At 38.3% G+C, this 16,214-nt stretch overlaps 1 protein-coding gene across 3 annotated transcripts in view; it reads left to right on the top strand.

The window, feature by feature from the left end:
• PIK3CB (phosphatidylinositol-4,5-bisphosphate 3-kinase catalytic subunit beta) overlaps positions 1–16,214 on the top strand; it is a 195,625-nt gene that overhangs the window by 39,721 nt on the left and 139,690 nt on the right. For 2 of the 3 annotated variants that reach the window (XM_032630188.1, XM_032630192.1), the window contains exon 2: positions 7,350–7,454. The exons of the other annotated variant lie outside the window; for it this stretch is intronic. The gene's annotated coding sequence lies outside the window, so the exon portion shown is untranslated. The remainder of the gene's footprint in view (positions 1–7,349; positions 7,455–16,214) is intronic. 3 annotated transcript variants of the gene reach the window in all.

The following is a 16,214-nucleotide window of genomic DNA, read 5'->3' as shown; positions in this document are numbered from 1 at the left end:
ACACAGATAAACTGTAGAGCAGCTAGAGTGGAGACAGAGAGACTGATTAGGAGGGTGCTGAAGCAGAACAGCCCAGAAATGCTGGTAGTGGCTTTGACCAACGGTCCCCAACCTTTTTGGCACCAGGGACCGGTTACATGGAAGACAATTTTTCCACAGAGGGTTGGGGAAGGGGGTGGTTTCAGGATGATTCAAGCACATTACATTTATTGTGCACTTTATTTCTATTATTATTACATTGAAATAATTATACAACTCACCATAATGCAGGATCAGTGGGGCCTTGAGCTTGTTTTCACTTGCCACTCACTGATAGGGTTTTGATATGAATCTGCAAGCAATTGATTTATTATGGTCTCTCTGTGCAGTCAGACCTCTCTCTAATGATAGTCTGTATTTGCAGCCGCTCCCCAGCACTAGCATCACTGCCTCAGCCCCACCTCAGATCATCAGGCATTAGATTCTCATAAGGAGCACGCAGCCTAGATCCCTCGCTTGCGCAGTTCATAGTAGGGTTCGCTCTCCTATGAGACTCTAATGCTGCTGCTGATCTGACAGGAGGTGGAGCTCATGTGGTAATGCGAGCGATGGGGAGCGATGGGGAGCGGCTCTAAATACAGATGAAGCTTTGCTTGCTTGCCCGCCTGCCACTGTGCAGCCCGGTTCCTAACAGAGCATGGAGTGGTTCCGGTCCATGGCCTGGGGGTTGGGGACCCCTGGCTTAGACTGAGGCTGTGTCAGGGACAGTGGGAGTGTTGGTTGAGTTTGATATGTTTTGGCTGGTAGAGCCAGTTTTTTTTGTTTTTTTGTCTGAGATGTTGTTTGAGGAGAAGCGGAACAGGAGGATATCAATAGTTTACACTGTTAAAATATTGGAAACAATCTAAATACCCATAAACAGTGGTATATCTACACAGTGAAGTACAGTCCAGATGTAAAAAAAGAATCAGGAAGATCTCTGTGAACTGATACAAAGTAATTTCCAGGATTGTTAAAGAAAAAAAGCAGAGTACAAAAGAATAACTATCTTTTATGTTAACTAGGTTAACTAGGATGTATTTAAAAGGCATCCTTAAAGTTTGCTTTTCTCCTTCTTTCCCAGCTTTTGCCAGTATTTGATAAAATTTGAAAACCCATTTTGAATTGTAAACACCTGTCTGTCGCACAATTCTTAGGTGTATTTGAATAGTTGATTATTCTGTTCTCTGCTTCCTTTTCCTCAAGCCACATGGGACAGCCCTTATTGGAATGTCTGTATCAGTTAGTGTTTGAGACTCTGGGAGAAATGCTTGGTCCCTGTAACGCTACCTTCTTAGAAAATGTTATATATACTTATTTCTTGTTATCATTATATCTCATAATTTCTTTAAAACAAAAAATGAACAAAAGTTCATAAAAATTTAGCATTCCAACAGCAGCTGTTTTTCTACTTTATTACCATTTCTTTTGTGGGGGGGAGGTCATGCCATGTGGCATGTAGGATCCTAGTTCCCCGACCAGGGATCCAACCTGTGCTCCCTGCAATGGAAGCATGGATTCTTAACCACTGGACTGCCGGGGAAGTCCCTTTATTAACTTTTAGTAGACATACTTAACTTTTTATTGATTGATTGACTGATTGATTGATTGTGATACACGGGCCTCTCACCATTGTGGCCTCTCCCGTCGCGGAGCACAGGCTCCGGATGCACAGGCTCAGTGGCCATGGCTCACGGGCCCAGCCGCTCCATGGCATGTGGGATCTTCCCGGACCGGGGCACGAACCCGTGTCCCCTGCATCGGCAGGCGGACTCTCAACCACTGCGCCACCAGGGAAGCCCTAGTAGACATACTTAACTTTTTACATAGGTTTATGTAACACCTCTAAAGTGATTGAGATGTTTTCTTAATATTTTCAGTGATTCTATATGTATGAAAGCTTTACATCTAAGATACTGATATATTTCAGTGAGGAAAAGTGTTATTGGAGTTGCTGTTTTCTTCAAAACAGGGACTGAATGAAGTAAAATGCCTTTGGGGTTAAGCAGAACATTAAGTGGGATTTTAGCTACACGTGTAGTTTCTTTAATTCATTCAGTGAACATTTTTGATTACCTGCCCTAATCAAAGGCATTTTGCAGGTACTTGGATTGTAAATATGAATATGACTCTCTACTTGCTCTGAGGGATCCACAGTCCTGCAGGGGAGATAAGCAAACTAATATTTGTAATGCACTGTAATAAATGAGTTACATACAAGTCATAGCAGGATCCCATGGGAGTAAGCCTTGGGGGATCAGAAAGGGCTCTAGAGAAAATGCCACCTGAACTGGTGTAGGTGCATAGGAGCTGGCCTGATGGACAGACAGCAGCATCTGCACAGAGGCTTGCACCCCAAACTCTCTCATACTTAATCTTGTCGTTACCAGAATTTAGTCAAATAGTGTCTTGCATTTTAGGTAAATGAGAGATGAATGATATAATTCAGTATGGAGGACAATTCAGTATAGGGATTATCTCATTGTTTTAGTTTAAGGAGGAGATACTATTGGCGGCAAACACTAGATGCCTCCCTTTTGTACATTCCCTTATTTATTAGACCATGATTTAGTTATTAGGGTGAATTACTGGTGAGTAGAAAAGACTAACCCCTGGACTTACCAGGTGAGAGTATGAGAATCCTTAGGTGAGGCTTTTGTTCAGAAGAGACATGAGGCTTTATATAACTGTTAGGGGAGAGGAGGTTGACCATGACAATGAGAGAAGCAAAATGGAATTTCGGAGGAAACATACTTTCTCAAGGAAAGTAATATTAGAGATCTTGGGCTGATGACTTAGGCCAGATAGATGTGTTCACACTACAGACTTCAGTGAGATGGATAATGTTGTTGCCTCAGTTACAGAGACAGTAAAAGAATAGTTTTTGTCATCGTGTGTGTCTGTTGATAGTATTTGGACCCTATTTTGGTTTATTAATTTACTAATCTATGGATAATAGTAATAGATTCCCATGGGATTAAAAACCTTTTAAATATAAGAAAAACAGTAGAAACTTTCCCACCTCTAGCCCTCAGCCACCCTGTTCCTATTTACTGCATTCCTCCAACACTCCACTCTGTCCCGGAAGCTATTTATTAGCCTCTTAGGGATTCTTCTAGAGTTTCTTTACATAAATAAAGGCAATAAAAGTAGACACTTTTTTCTACCAAAAAACTCACCAACTCCAAAGGTAGCGTACTATCCCTGTTGTTCTGCAGATTGGTCTTCTTACCCTCCCCTTTGTACATTGTGTTTTTTACTTAACAGTGGAGATCTCTACCAAAGACCTTTCCATAGAGTATATAGTTTTGTTTTGTTTTTTAACTTGTATGATTTCCCTTTGGATAATTTATTTAACCAATTCCCTGTTGGTAGACGTTTGGCTTGTTTCTGGTTTTTTATTATTGTAACAGTATTGCAGTGAACTACCTTGTACATATGGCATTTTGCCCATATGCAAGTATATAATTATGGAATAAATTCAGATGTGGTATTACTAATAAGAGGCCATATATCGTTGTAATTTTGATAGATATTGCTAAATTGCCCTTATGTTTGGACCCTGACTCTCCCACCAATGAAAAGAGATAATGTGTGTTTCTCTCCTCCTTCCCCAGCTTTATTGGGATTTAATTGACATATAACATCGTGTAAATTTAAGTTGTACAGTGTAATGATTTGATACAGGTATATATTGCAAAATATTTACCACAATAAGGTTACATAATTCACATACTTACCATTATGTTGTTGTTATGCTGGATGACGTATATTTCTTCACAGCCTTGCCAACAATGTACCATGGTAAACAGGTTGAAAATTGTGTAGTTTTAATTTACATTTTTCTAATGCATGAAGTCGGGAGTCTGTCCATATTTTTAAGACTCCCCCCACGTCCTGTGTTCTGTGAACTTAACTATTTCATGGGGTTTTTGAAGCAGAAATTGTTATCCTTATTTATATATTTTTTTTCTAATTCAAGTGTAACATATGTACATCAGAGTGTATAAATCTTAAGAGTGTAGTGAGGTGGATTTTTTATAAGCCTCTGACACTCATTCTGGATGTTTTTTGGTGATTTTTACCAAAAGATGTCAACAAAGATTTCAGACTACAGCCAGGATATATATTCTTTTTTCAAATGGTCCTTACATGGTTTGTGTACTAAAATATTAAAGGTTGTAGTTGTCTTATTAGGACATCAGGGAAAAGAATCAAGTTCACATGAGGCATTCCTGCTACCTGATAGTGACTGTAAGATGCATTTCTATATCAAAGGTGTTAAAATGTGGAAAACACTTCATCTTAAAAATAATGAAATATGTTAGATAATGCCAGATTGATTTTTCCTTAGAGGTCATACTAATTTACACTGTCACCAGGAAGGTAAAATGTTTTGGTTATTCCACATAATCTCAAACAGTTGATACTGTCAGATCTTTTTGTCAGTCTAACAAATGCGATATAGTGGTTCACTGTGTGTTTTTTCTTTTAACTTTTTTCAGTGAAGTATAACACATACAGTAAATGGCAAAAAATCAATATATAGTATCATGATTTATCACAAAGTAAACAGATCCACGTAACCATCACCAAGAAGTAGAACACTGCCAGGAGACCAGAAACTCTGCTTTTGTGTACCACCTCCCACCCCACTCACTTCTGCTTGCTTCCTTCCCAAGGGTAGTCACTATTCTGACAGCTAACACCCTAGAATTAGTTTTGCCCATTAGTTTTTGCCCTATATTGTGTCAAATTGGTTATTATTTTTTGCTTTCCTTTTCTCTTTTCCCTTTTAAATAAATATTATTTTTTTAGAGCAGTTTTAGTTTTACAGTATAATGGAGCAGGAAGCACATAGAGTTCCCATTTATCCCAGCCCCTCCCCCCCCCACAGCCTCCTCAGCTGTCAACATCCTGTACCAGCAAATTGGTTATTTTTGAGTTGACTAATTACCTTACTTTTGGGAAAGTAAACAGTCTGATACACTTTGACATCATTCTAAAATTTGTTTTATAACATTCCTTTCACTTTAAAAGCATATTATTGACCTTATTTCAAAAGAAAAGAAGCCAAGACTAGAATTAAATTATTTGCTTCCTAGCCAAATTTTATTTTGAAGGTTCCAAATGAAAAAGATTTTCAACTTTAATAACAACAATCATGCTCTCCTTTGATTCCTGCTAATTTAATGAAACTTGAAGATTTTTCAGCCTTTTCTCCCTTTTTTTTAAACGTAAAATGTTCTAACCAGATGGTTGAAATTTTTTATTAAAATTTGTGACTTGGAGTATTACTGACAAATGTGAACAATTCCAGACTTGGCATGTGGCACAAGTTCCAGTCCAATTTGGTTTTTTAAAATTAATTTGTTTGGCTGCGTTGGTCTTAGTTGCGGCACGTGGGAGGTGTGTGGGCTCTTTGTTGTGGTGAATGGGCAGCAGAGCATGCGGGCTCAGTAGTTGCAGCACGCCGGCATGTGGGATCTTAGTTCCCTGACCAGGGATCCAACCCGCGTCCCCTGCATTGGAAAGGCGGATTCTTAACCACTGGACCACCAGGGAAGTCCCTCCAATCCAACCTGAGTGGGCTTGCCCAGAAATGAATTCAATGATAATGACTAGGACGCAACTATCACAAAGGTCATAAAGTCCTGAAATGTTGTTTGTGAAGAATGGGGCATAATGGCTGAGAGGAGAGAGCTGTGAGCTCACTGATCCTTGGAAAGCACTCATGAATTAGGGCTCAGGTGAAAAGGCAAAGCCATAAAGTTTTATGAAGGCTATAGGATTTTCTCAGTGAACCAGAAAACTGACTCAAAAAATGATTGATATTTTTGACTACATTAAAATTAACGTCCATCTAAAAACACCGTAAGGAAGATGAAAAGATAAAGCACAAACTTGGGAGGAAAATTGTAATATATGTAATAGAGAATTAGTGTCCTGAACAGGGCCACCTTTATGGATGTACAACCTGTGCAGTCATACAGGGCCCCACACGTATTTTAACGCTAAGCTGTTACTGTCTTGAAATTAATTTTTGAATAAGTGGCCCTGCTTTTTTATTTTGTACTGGGCACTGCAAATTATGTAGCCAGTCCTGGTCCTGAATATACAAAGCATATTATTTCATAAGAAAAAGACAATCCAATAAAATTGCCTAAAAACTGTGAACAAAGGAATGCAGAAACAAACATGGATCATTAATAAACTTGTGAAAAGGTCTTCAACCTTATTAGATCTTCAACCTAATCAAGTACAAACAGATTACAGTGTGATGCAATTTTATGTGTTCTGTATTGCTACAAATTAAGAAATCTGACTCTACCAGGTATTGGAGAAGATGTGTTAGCGATTCATATACTGCTGGAGAATTGGTAAGGTGATTCAGTTGAAGACATGTTGGCATTTTTGGTAAACTTGGGAATTTGGATGTCCTATGTATAACTCACCAATTTTCCACTTCTAGGTTTAAAGCCTAACCCTTAAGAAATTCTTCTGTAAGTGTACCTGGAGACGTGCATAGTAATGTTGATAAAAGCAAAAAACTAAACCATCCAAATGTTTGTCAACAGAGTAGATAAATACACTGTGGCATATTTATATAGTGAAATACCATATAGAGCAATGAAAATGTAACATGGATAAAGCTTAGAAAAATATTGAGTGAAAAAATTCAAGTCCCTGAAGACTTGGTATGCTGTGATAACTTAGCATACCAAGTTATCAAGCTGAAAAAGGGAGCAGGGGACACAGAACTAAACAAAATATTGTTTAATGACATAATACATATGTGACAAAGTATGTTTTAAAAAGTAGTGGAATAATAAATATTTAGGATAAAGGTTGGGAGGAGAGGAGCATGTAGGTAATGTTACTGATGTTCTTATGTGGCATGGTGATTTACAATTTACAGTGTTCATCTTAATGCTTGCTTACATTCATCTTTCCATATATTTTGTGTGTGTCAAATATTACATTAAAGAAGAAAAGGGGAAAAATGAAATAAGCTACTCATGGTTAGCAGCTTATGATCCAGTTGGAGGAATGGGTTGGGAAATAGAAAGAAAACTAGCATATTACAGAAAAGTTTTCAAGAAAGAGGAGGTAATCCACATAAGAGAATCCAGATAGTTGCACAGGACGTCCACTTAACTCCCTTTCAGCTGTAATGTTCTGTAACTTAAATATCGTGGTTCATGTGTTTTCTATATTTTCCCCATATTTAAAAATACAGTTATAAGCAATTATGTCATATAAGTAGTAAAATTATTTTTAATTTAGTCCATTTAGGTGTTAATATCTTTTATCTTCACCCTTTTTGGCAGCATATCTTCTAATCTGAAAAAGTCTTCCATGAAAACTTCACTTTTAAAAAATAAGTAATGCCATCTGTTTTCCTAAAAGACTGAAATGGGGGTTATCATTTCAAGGTAAGTATCCAATTTCGTATCTTTAATTACTTATATCATTTTTTCAGAAGTTAAGTATGGAAGGAAGATGTGAATCTTGCTTAGATCCTAAATCTTTTAGTTATTCTGGGGTGGGGATGGGAAGGAAGTCCTAGGCCTTGTTTTAAGATATTCAGTTACTTAGGATTATGTTTACCACAGATTAAACCCAACTTCATGAAGGAGAGAGGAGGGGTCAGTAGTGTTTAAAGCTTTTTAGAGAGGTTAATTGAAAACTGAGAGCCTTTTGGATTTGGCAGTTAGGAGGTCATTGCTGACCCCAGCAGAGGCCATTTCAGGACAATGTTTGTGGCTGAAAATAAGTTTGCAGTAGAGCAAAGAGTGAAGAGAAGGTGATAAAGTGAATATTTTAGCTCTAAAGTGATTTATTAAACCAATATATGATATGTACTTAGGATGCAGCAGTCATTTCCCCAAGCACTGGAGTTATAGTGTGACAATATATATCTTTGTTTAAACCTCTTGTAGATAATGTAATGCCCAAATATTTTTTCTCCAACATTATTTAGATATAATTGACATAAAACATTGTGTAATTGCTGAACTATCTTATGCCATTTTTTACTCTTGTCTTCTGTATGATAAATTACATGGTCTACCCTAGTTATACTGTTAACGAGGGCAGATATTCCCTGCCAGGGGAATGTTAACTTGTGTGTTAGACTGGGCTGATAGTCCAGCAGGCAAGTTAGGTGCTTAGTGGCACTTGTCACTGTGATAAGTGATGCAAAAGTGAAATAATGACTACCTGAATGAGTGGTGGGAGTGGAAGCTGGTTGTCTGTGAGTTCATTTGGCAGGATAGATTTCAAAGGTAGATTTGGCAGGGAATATGGAAGAAAGAAATCATATATATGAATCCAAGATTTTGAGTGGCTAGAAGTATGATGGTACCATAACATAAGTAAGGAAACCACAAGGAAAGACTGGTTATTAGGGGGCAAGTAGATGGGACTATAACATATGAATTCTGTGAGACACATTTTGATTTTGGAGGTACAGGTAGAACTTTCAGAATATCTCCTTAAATGTGGAAATATGAGACTAAAATTTAGAAAAAAGACAATTTAGGGCCCGAAGATACAGATTTTGGAGCAATTCGCATAGAGTTTAAGCTGTGGAAGTAGATAGCATTTCCAGTATCCTAGCAGAGAGAAAAAGGTAAAGCACAGAACTTTAAATGTTGTTAAAAAGAATCAGTAGAGGAAAAATAAGAGGAAAGGTATGAAGGTATTGTGTCTTTCTTTGAAGCATAGTAAAGAATTTCAAGGAGAGGTTCTTGAGAGGGATGAGATGCTTAGAAAGATTAAGGATTTTAATACCCTAGAAGGGCATTAAATTTAATTAAATTCAAGAACCCCTCTAGGGCATTAATATAACCTAATAATAATTATTAGGTTCATTATGTAATAAAATAAGATAATAATTATTAAGAGTTTCTTGATAACTGAGAGAACAGATTGAGTAGACCAGGATGAATTATAAGAGGTTAAGTAAATGGTTTTACAAAATACAAAAAAGCATGAAGTATAAAATAGAATGTTTTTCAAGAAGTTTGTGCAAGAAATGAGACAGTGATCATTTTGAAGAGTTAGCCACATAGAAGATATTTTAGCATTAGCACTTGGTATATTTTACATGAAAGGGAATGATCCATCAGAGTAGTTTAAATATGTAGAATAGTTTAAATATTAGAGTGATTAATTGCCTGAAGGAGGTAAGAAGGTTTGAGATCAAGGACCTGGACAAAGGGCTTAACTCTTACGAAAGAGTAGCAGCCATTCTGCTTAGAAACCAGAGGAAGGGAAGAGAGGATGAATCAAGGAGTTTTTAGGCAAAGAGGAAGAAAACTGTAGAATTTCTTATCCTGCTTTTCAAAATAAGATGGGGATTGAGGTTATCTACAAGGCAAATCGTTAATCAGTGGTGGGGTTGGGATTCTGGAAGGAGAAAACATTTAGGAAAAATGTTATAGGGTAATTTCCAACTTCAGCAGATATTCATTGAACACCTGCTTTGTGCCAGGTGTGTTTTTATTTATTTATTTTGTTGAGTTGGGTCTTAGTTGCAGCTCGTTGGCTCCTTAGTTGTGGCATGTGAACTCTTAGTTGCGGCACGCATGTGGGATCTAGTTCCCGGACCAGGGATTGAAGCCGGGCCGCCTGCATTGGGAGCGTGGAGTCTTAACCACTGCGCCACCAGGGAAGTCCTGATAAGTTTTCTCATGAAGCCGATCGTTGAAACGAACAATAAAAATACCAAATTGTAATGTGATCTGAGGAGGGCAGTTGATAAAGTGACTTATTGGCTACTTCTGAGGAGGTGACTTTAAGGTAAGGTATGAAAGACAAGGATTCAGTCACTTGAAAATAAAGCTAGCATGAAAATCTCAAGGTAGAAATGAGCTTGATGTATTTGAAGAATGGAAAGAAAGCCAGTGTTCTGGAACAGAGTGGATGAGAACCATAGAGTCATGAGATGAAGTTAAAGAAGTAGGCAGGGCCAGGCCATGTTGGTTCCTATGGCCATGGTAAAGAGTTTAGACTCAAGGAAACCTTTTAAGGAAAGGTTTTACACAGAAGAGTGTCATGATATGATACATGTTTTAAAGATTCCTCTGGCTGCTTTATTAAAGATGGGCTATAGGAGTACAGGAAAAGCAAGGAGATCAGTTAAGAGACTGTTAGAATTGACCAGGTCAGAGACCATGGTGGAGGAACTTAATATGATCACCAGGATAGGATAGAAAGGATTGTTGACCAATCATAAAGGCTAGTTCAACATAAACAACTTGACATGGCAGGCACTGTGAATTTAGCTAGCATAACCTTTAAGATGGAAATGAGAAATTTGGCATTGGTGGTTGGAATAACTGTCTATGGAGATATAGGCTTGGTAAAAGGTAATGCACAAGGGATTGGAGGCCATGATTGGTTCAACACATATTTATTGATAATATATTCACCTCCTAATATACCAAGAACTGTGCTAGCTGCTGGGGTTATGACAGTCAACAAAAACAGAGGCTCCTTTCTCATGGAATTGATGTTCTAATGAGGGTGGGAAAGATAAACAGTAAGTAAATATATACTGTGTTGGATGGTAATCAGTACCATTAAAAATATATTAGGGAAATGTATTAGGGAAAGGTAGATATTGATGGGGGAAGGGTAGGCTTACTGTTTTATAAGGTGTGATTAGGGAAACCCTCTCTAATTAGGTGACATTTGGGCTCACAGCTCTAAGTGAAGTTAAGGGAGCAGACCAGGTAGATATTTGGCTTAGGGGTGGGGGAGCTGAGGATGGACTGTACTTGATGTGTTCTAGGAGCAGTAAGAGGGCCAGTGTGACTGGAATGGAGTAAGTGAGGCAGGAGGAAGTAGAAGCTGACATTGTGAAGGTAGAAGAGCTAGAGTCAGGTTGTAGACTTTGGGTGTTCTTCTTTTTGATGGTGGAGGTGCAGATCCAGGGATGAGGATACAGGAGGGGTGAAAGGCAAGGCTGTGGCTGAGCAGTGTAGCTTGTGGCTAACCGTGAGGCCAGATGTTTGAAGTGTCTGAGGCAATGATAAGAGAAGGGGATGTACAATAAAACAGAGTTTTTAATCCCACAGGGAAGTAGGAAGAGTAGAGAAAGGTGGATTGGATGCACGAAGGCCTTGTAGTTCCTGATAATTAAGTTTATTTTGATTTGGGTTTTTAAAAATTAATTAATTAATTTTAAAAAATATCTATCTATCTATCTATCTGGCTGCGCCGGGTCTTAGTTGCAGCATGCGGGATCTTTTACTTGCAGCATGTGGGATCTAGTTCCCCGATCAGGGATCGAACCCTGGCCCCCTGCATTTGGAGCGTGGAGTCTTAACCACCGGACCATCAGGGAAGTCCCTGGATTTGGGCTTTTTTTTTTTGTGGTACGCCAGCCTCTCACTGTTGTGGCCTCTCCCGTTGCGGAGCACAGGCTCCAGACGCGCAGGCTCAGCAGCCATGGCTCACGGGCCCAGCCGCTCCCCGGCATGTGGGATCTTCCCAGACCGGGGCACGAACCCGTGTCCCCTGCATCGGCAGGCAGACTCCCAACCACTGCGCCACCAGGGAAGCCCCGGGCTTTTTAAAATTGTAAAGTGTGCATAACAAAATTGACCAGTTTGACTTTATTTTTTTATGCTAAGTTAACACTTGCTATACATGAATTAGGTAAGCTTCTTCATGCGTACAAAGCATCTGAATGTTCAGTTTCATCTGCACAGTATTGCTCACTTTTCTTTACTCAAAGCAGATATACGACTGAGATGGATTGAAAGAATAAGTTGACTCATTTCACCTTGTCAAGGGGGCCTTCTCTTGCTGTTGCTTCTATCTGTAAATTGAGAAATGAAATACCCAAGAGTACTCCCTTTTAAAAAACTTTAATAAAAAGGGGATTTCCAAATCACATCATTGATTGAGAGATGGTGTCAGGAGTATAGAAGCAACACTCATGATCAGTTAAAGACCTCTCCCTGGGAATTCCCTGGAAGTCCAGTGGTTAGGACTCCGAGCTTTCACTGCCGAGGGCCCAGGTTCAATCCCTGGTGAGGGAACTAAGATCCCGCAAGCCACGTAGTGCAGCCAGAAAATAAAGTAAAGACTTTTTCCTCTAAATTGAAGGAAGAGGTCTGGTTACTTTGCTCATTGACATTGAATACTAAGAAAAAACCCCCCACAGCTATAGAACTCCGAATTGTCTCTAAATCCAGTGTTCCTTAGCTGCCTAAAGCTAGTGAAGTAAAAATACATTAGCCTCACCCTTGACATTTTCAGATTTAACATATTCAAAGATCCTCTGTGAGCTCCAAAACACATGATTCCAAATTGTGTCCCAGTAAAATGGCATTTATTACGAGTGCATCGTGACAAGTACTCAGCATGAGTGAGCTTAAATAAATGTTAAGCATCTACAACTCTGTGTGACCTTATTGTTCTTATTTTATCATCATATTTCATCCTATCAGTAACTTCCCTCTGAAATAAGTAATGAAGGAACTTTATAAATTTCATAAATGAAGGAATCATTAAATTTGGGATATGTACAAATGTGGGCATTTGGAAAGAGCTCAATGTGTTCTTCCTGAACATTGACCATTTTAACTGTTTTTTTTTTTTATTTTACTTATTTTTTATTTTTATTTTAATTTTTTGGCTGCATTGGGTCTTTGTTGCTGCGCACGGGCTTTCTCTAGTTGTGGTGAGTGGGGGCTACTCTTTGTTGTAGTATGTGGGCTTCTCATTGCGGTGGCTTCTCTTGCTGCAGAGCACGGGCTCTAGGCACGCGGGCTTCAGTAGTTGCAGCACGCGGGCTTAGTAGTTGTGGTTCGCGGGCTCTAGAGCACAGGCTCAGTAGTTGTGGCGCATGGGCTTAATTGCTCTGCAGCATGTGGGATCTTCCTGGACCAGGGATCAAACCCATGTCCCCTGCATTGACAGGCAGACTGTTTAACCACTGCGCCACCAGGGAAGTCCCTAACGGTTTTTAAATGTACAATTCCCTGGCATAAATATATTCACAGTGTTGTGCAACCATCACCACTATCCCTCTCCACAACTTTTTTATCAGCCCAATCCCTGATAACCATTATTCTACTTTCTGTTTCTGTGAATTTGCCTATTCTGAGTAGCTTGTATAAATGGAATCATACAATGTTTGTTCTTTCATGGCTGGTTTATTTCACTTAGCATAATGTCCTCAAGGTTCATCTGTGTTGTAGCGTGTATCACAGTGTCCTTTTTAAGGCTGAATAATATTCCATTGTATGTTCATACCATATTTTGTTTATCCACCCATCTATTGAGGGAAATTTGAGTTGTTTCCACCTTATGGCTATTGTTAATAATACTGCTATGCACGTGGGTGTACAAATACCTGTGTGACTTCCTCCCTGCTTTTAATTCTTTTGGATATATACCCAGAAGTAGAATTGCTGGATCATTTGGTAATTTTGTTTAAATATTTTAAGAACTGCTATATTTTCTTCCACAGTGGTTGCACCATTTTACATTCCCACCAGTAACATACAAGGGTTATAATTTCTCCATATCTTTGCCTGGATTTGGTTTATAGTTTGTTTTTGGTTTTGAACAGTGGAATGTTTTACGTATATTTATTTCCTTAAAAGAAGGTTTATCTTAGATCATTTTCTAGTAGGTTTAGAATTAACACATCCTCATGCTCTGCTATAAGGTCAGAACTGGTAAAGAAAGTTGTTACCTGGTTAAATTTTAGTGAGAGATCCTCACAGGAATTAAAATTATGGACCCTTGAAAAGAATTCATTGCCAAAAACTTACGGTTATTCTGTCTATGTAACCTGGCTGTGGTGTTTAATGTACCAAGTACCTTCACTTGGCTTAGGAGAAAGCTATGTGTTTTGATTACTGGGCAGGAATAACTATGATCTCCCAGGATAGGACAAGATGATTAAATGAGTTAGAATGCTTTTTTCCCCCCAAAGGATACACTTGAAAATTGGAAATTTTATAAGGAGGTGGAGAAATTTTCATCATGCTGTTGACTGACACACTGTCTGTGTAACAGTTGGGAAAAGACATTACTTGTTCAGATGGATAATAGACTGATAAAAGTTACTAAGGGAAAAAAAAAGTGCTGATGGGATTACAGCTCCTGCAGAGAGGATTTTGAAGCTTTGTACCTTGTTTGCAATTGTCATTAAGATTTGGAAATTTTGAAATAGATCATATTCATGCTTCAATATTGTTATAGTTACGTTTTTCCTTGGTAAATCACATGTTTTAATTTGAAAAAGTTTACTGTAGAAGCTTCTTATCATGTTATATGAATATTATGAATAAACTGAGTGGTTTAAACTTGCCTTCCAGATTTTACTAGTTCCTCTTCCCCCAGTTCTTTGTCTTTGACTCAGGATTCTTTTTCTTTAATATGCACTGGATGTTTCTGCATTAGAAAAATGTTCATAAAGATTATATTGTTGAGTGCCTACTGTTTCTGGTTCTTTGATAACATGCTTTTTGCTTTTACTCAGAAAATAACTGTGGTTAGATTGTCATATAGTCTACCACAGACAGTAAGGATATTGTGAAAGAAATTCTGGCTATCTGTGTAGCATGACCTTTCAAAACTGTTTTCTTTGCTGTAAGCATCTCACTTAGCCTTTTGACTGCCACATGACAGGGGAAGTAGTGTATAAAAGGCAATATAAATGGCTGCCTTGTTGATCTCAGTACAATTTTCCAATATAAGAACTTGCTAAACAGTCACATGTTATCAAATATCATCGTTTTGTTTATGTAGAGGATGAACTAGTTTTATGCATTATACATAGAGTACATTTTAAATGTAATTTTTAAAATAAAATAATAGTAAATTATAATTGTAAAAATTGAAATGGAAAATCATTTTTGTTACTTTGAAGAAGGATCTAAATTTTTTATTCAGAGTTTTAAGAATTATTAATGAATGGAGATTATTATATACAGTTGATGACTACACATCTACTGTTTTTGTGGGCAGAGATTTTAAAGCAACTTTGGAATTGTCTTTCTGTTGTTCCTGAGCAGCCAAGAGAGTCTTTAAAACTGTGAAAGGGCTTAGAGAACATGAGGAAGCACCAGCCTGATTTTAAACTTTAATCTTATTTTCACTAGTAGCTTAGCTCTGTAATGTATTTATTTATCCATCAATCAGCAGATAGTTACTGAGGTCCTGTATCAAGCACTGTGCAGAAAGAACTGCAAAGATGAAAGAGCCTGTAACTGTCATTCAGGAACTCACTCTCTAGGTTTCAGCAAGGGTGGCAGGAATGGAGATGAACAGGATCACGATTCCTTGCTGTAGATGCTAATGTCACTTCCCTCCTAGAATCCAGAGTTAAAGACAAAGGTGATAAGGAGAAGTAGTTAGGGGCATGAGGACGGTCAGGATTCTTAGGTAGGAATAGAGGAGAAGAAGCAACTGTGGGTGATAGCAAAAATCTAGAACTTAGGTTTATCAGTAACACTGAGGTCATAGTCACAGTAAAATGGGGAGTGGGTTCCCATCAAATGGATTCTCCATGCCAGATGCTGCCGAGGGGCTTTACATCTGTTATTGCTGTTAATCCATTTTTAAAAAGTGTGAAATTTAGCATCTATACAGAAGAGCACATGAGAACTTAAATTTATAGTTTAAAGAATGATGAAAAATGAACAACTCTGCATAACAGCCAGATCAGTAATAAGTGCCTTCTTTTTTTTTTTTTTTTTTTTTTTTTTTTGCGGTACGCGGGCCTCTCACTGTTGTGGCCTCTCCCGTTGCGGAGCAACAGGCTCCGGACGCGCAGGCTCAGTGGCCATGGCTCACGGGCCCAGCCGCTCCGCGGCATGTGGGATCCTCCCACACCGGGGCACGAACCCGTGTCCCCTGCATCGGCAGGCGGACTCTCAACCACTGCGCCACCAGGGAAGCCCAATAAGTGCCTTCTTTGATCGTATCTCCCTCCCTCTCCCCAAGCTATACTTTGCTGAATTTTTTTGTTATTTTCTTAAGCTTTTCTTTATAACTTTACCATATCTGTTTGCATCTCTGAACAATATTTGACTTTATGTTTATGTTTAAGTAAATGGAATCAAATATTCTTTTTTTGATTTTACATTGTTAGTACGGTTCATTCATGGTGATGTGTATAGCTGTATTAATTTCCTGTATTGTAAAATATATAATTTATTGAT

This window comes from Phocoena sinus, chromosome 4 (genome assembly GCF_008692025.1).
Source record: "Phocoena sinus isolate mPhoSin1 chromosome 4, mPhoSin1.pri, whole genome shotgun sequence".
Taxonomy (NCBI): Eukaryota; Metazoa; Chordata; class Mammalia; order Artiodactyla; family Phocoenidae; genus Phocoena; species Phocoena sinus.
The sequence above is the reverse complement of the archived record's forward strand: the minus strand, read 5'-3'. Positions and strand labels throughout refer to the sequence as shown.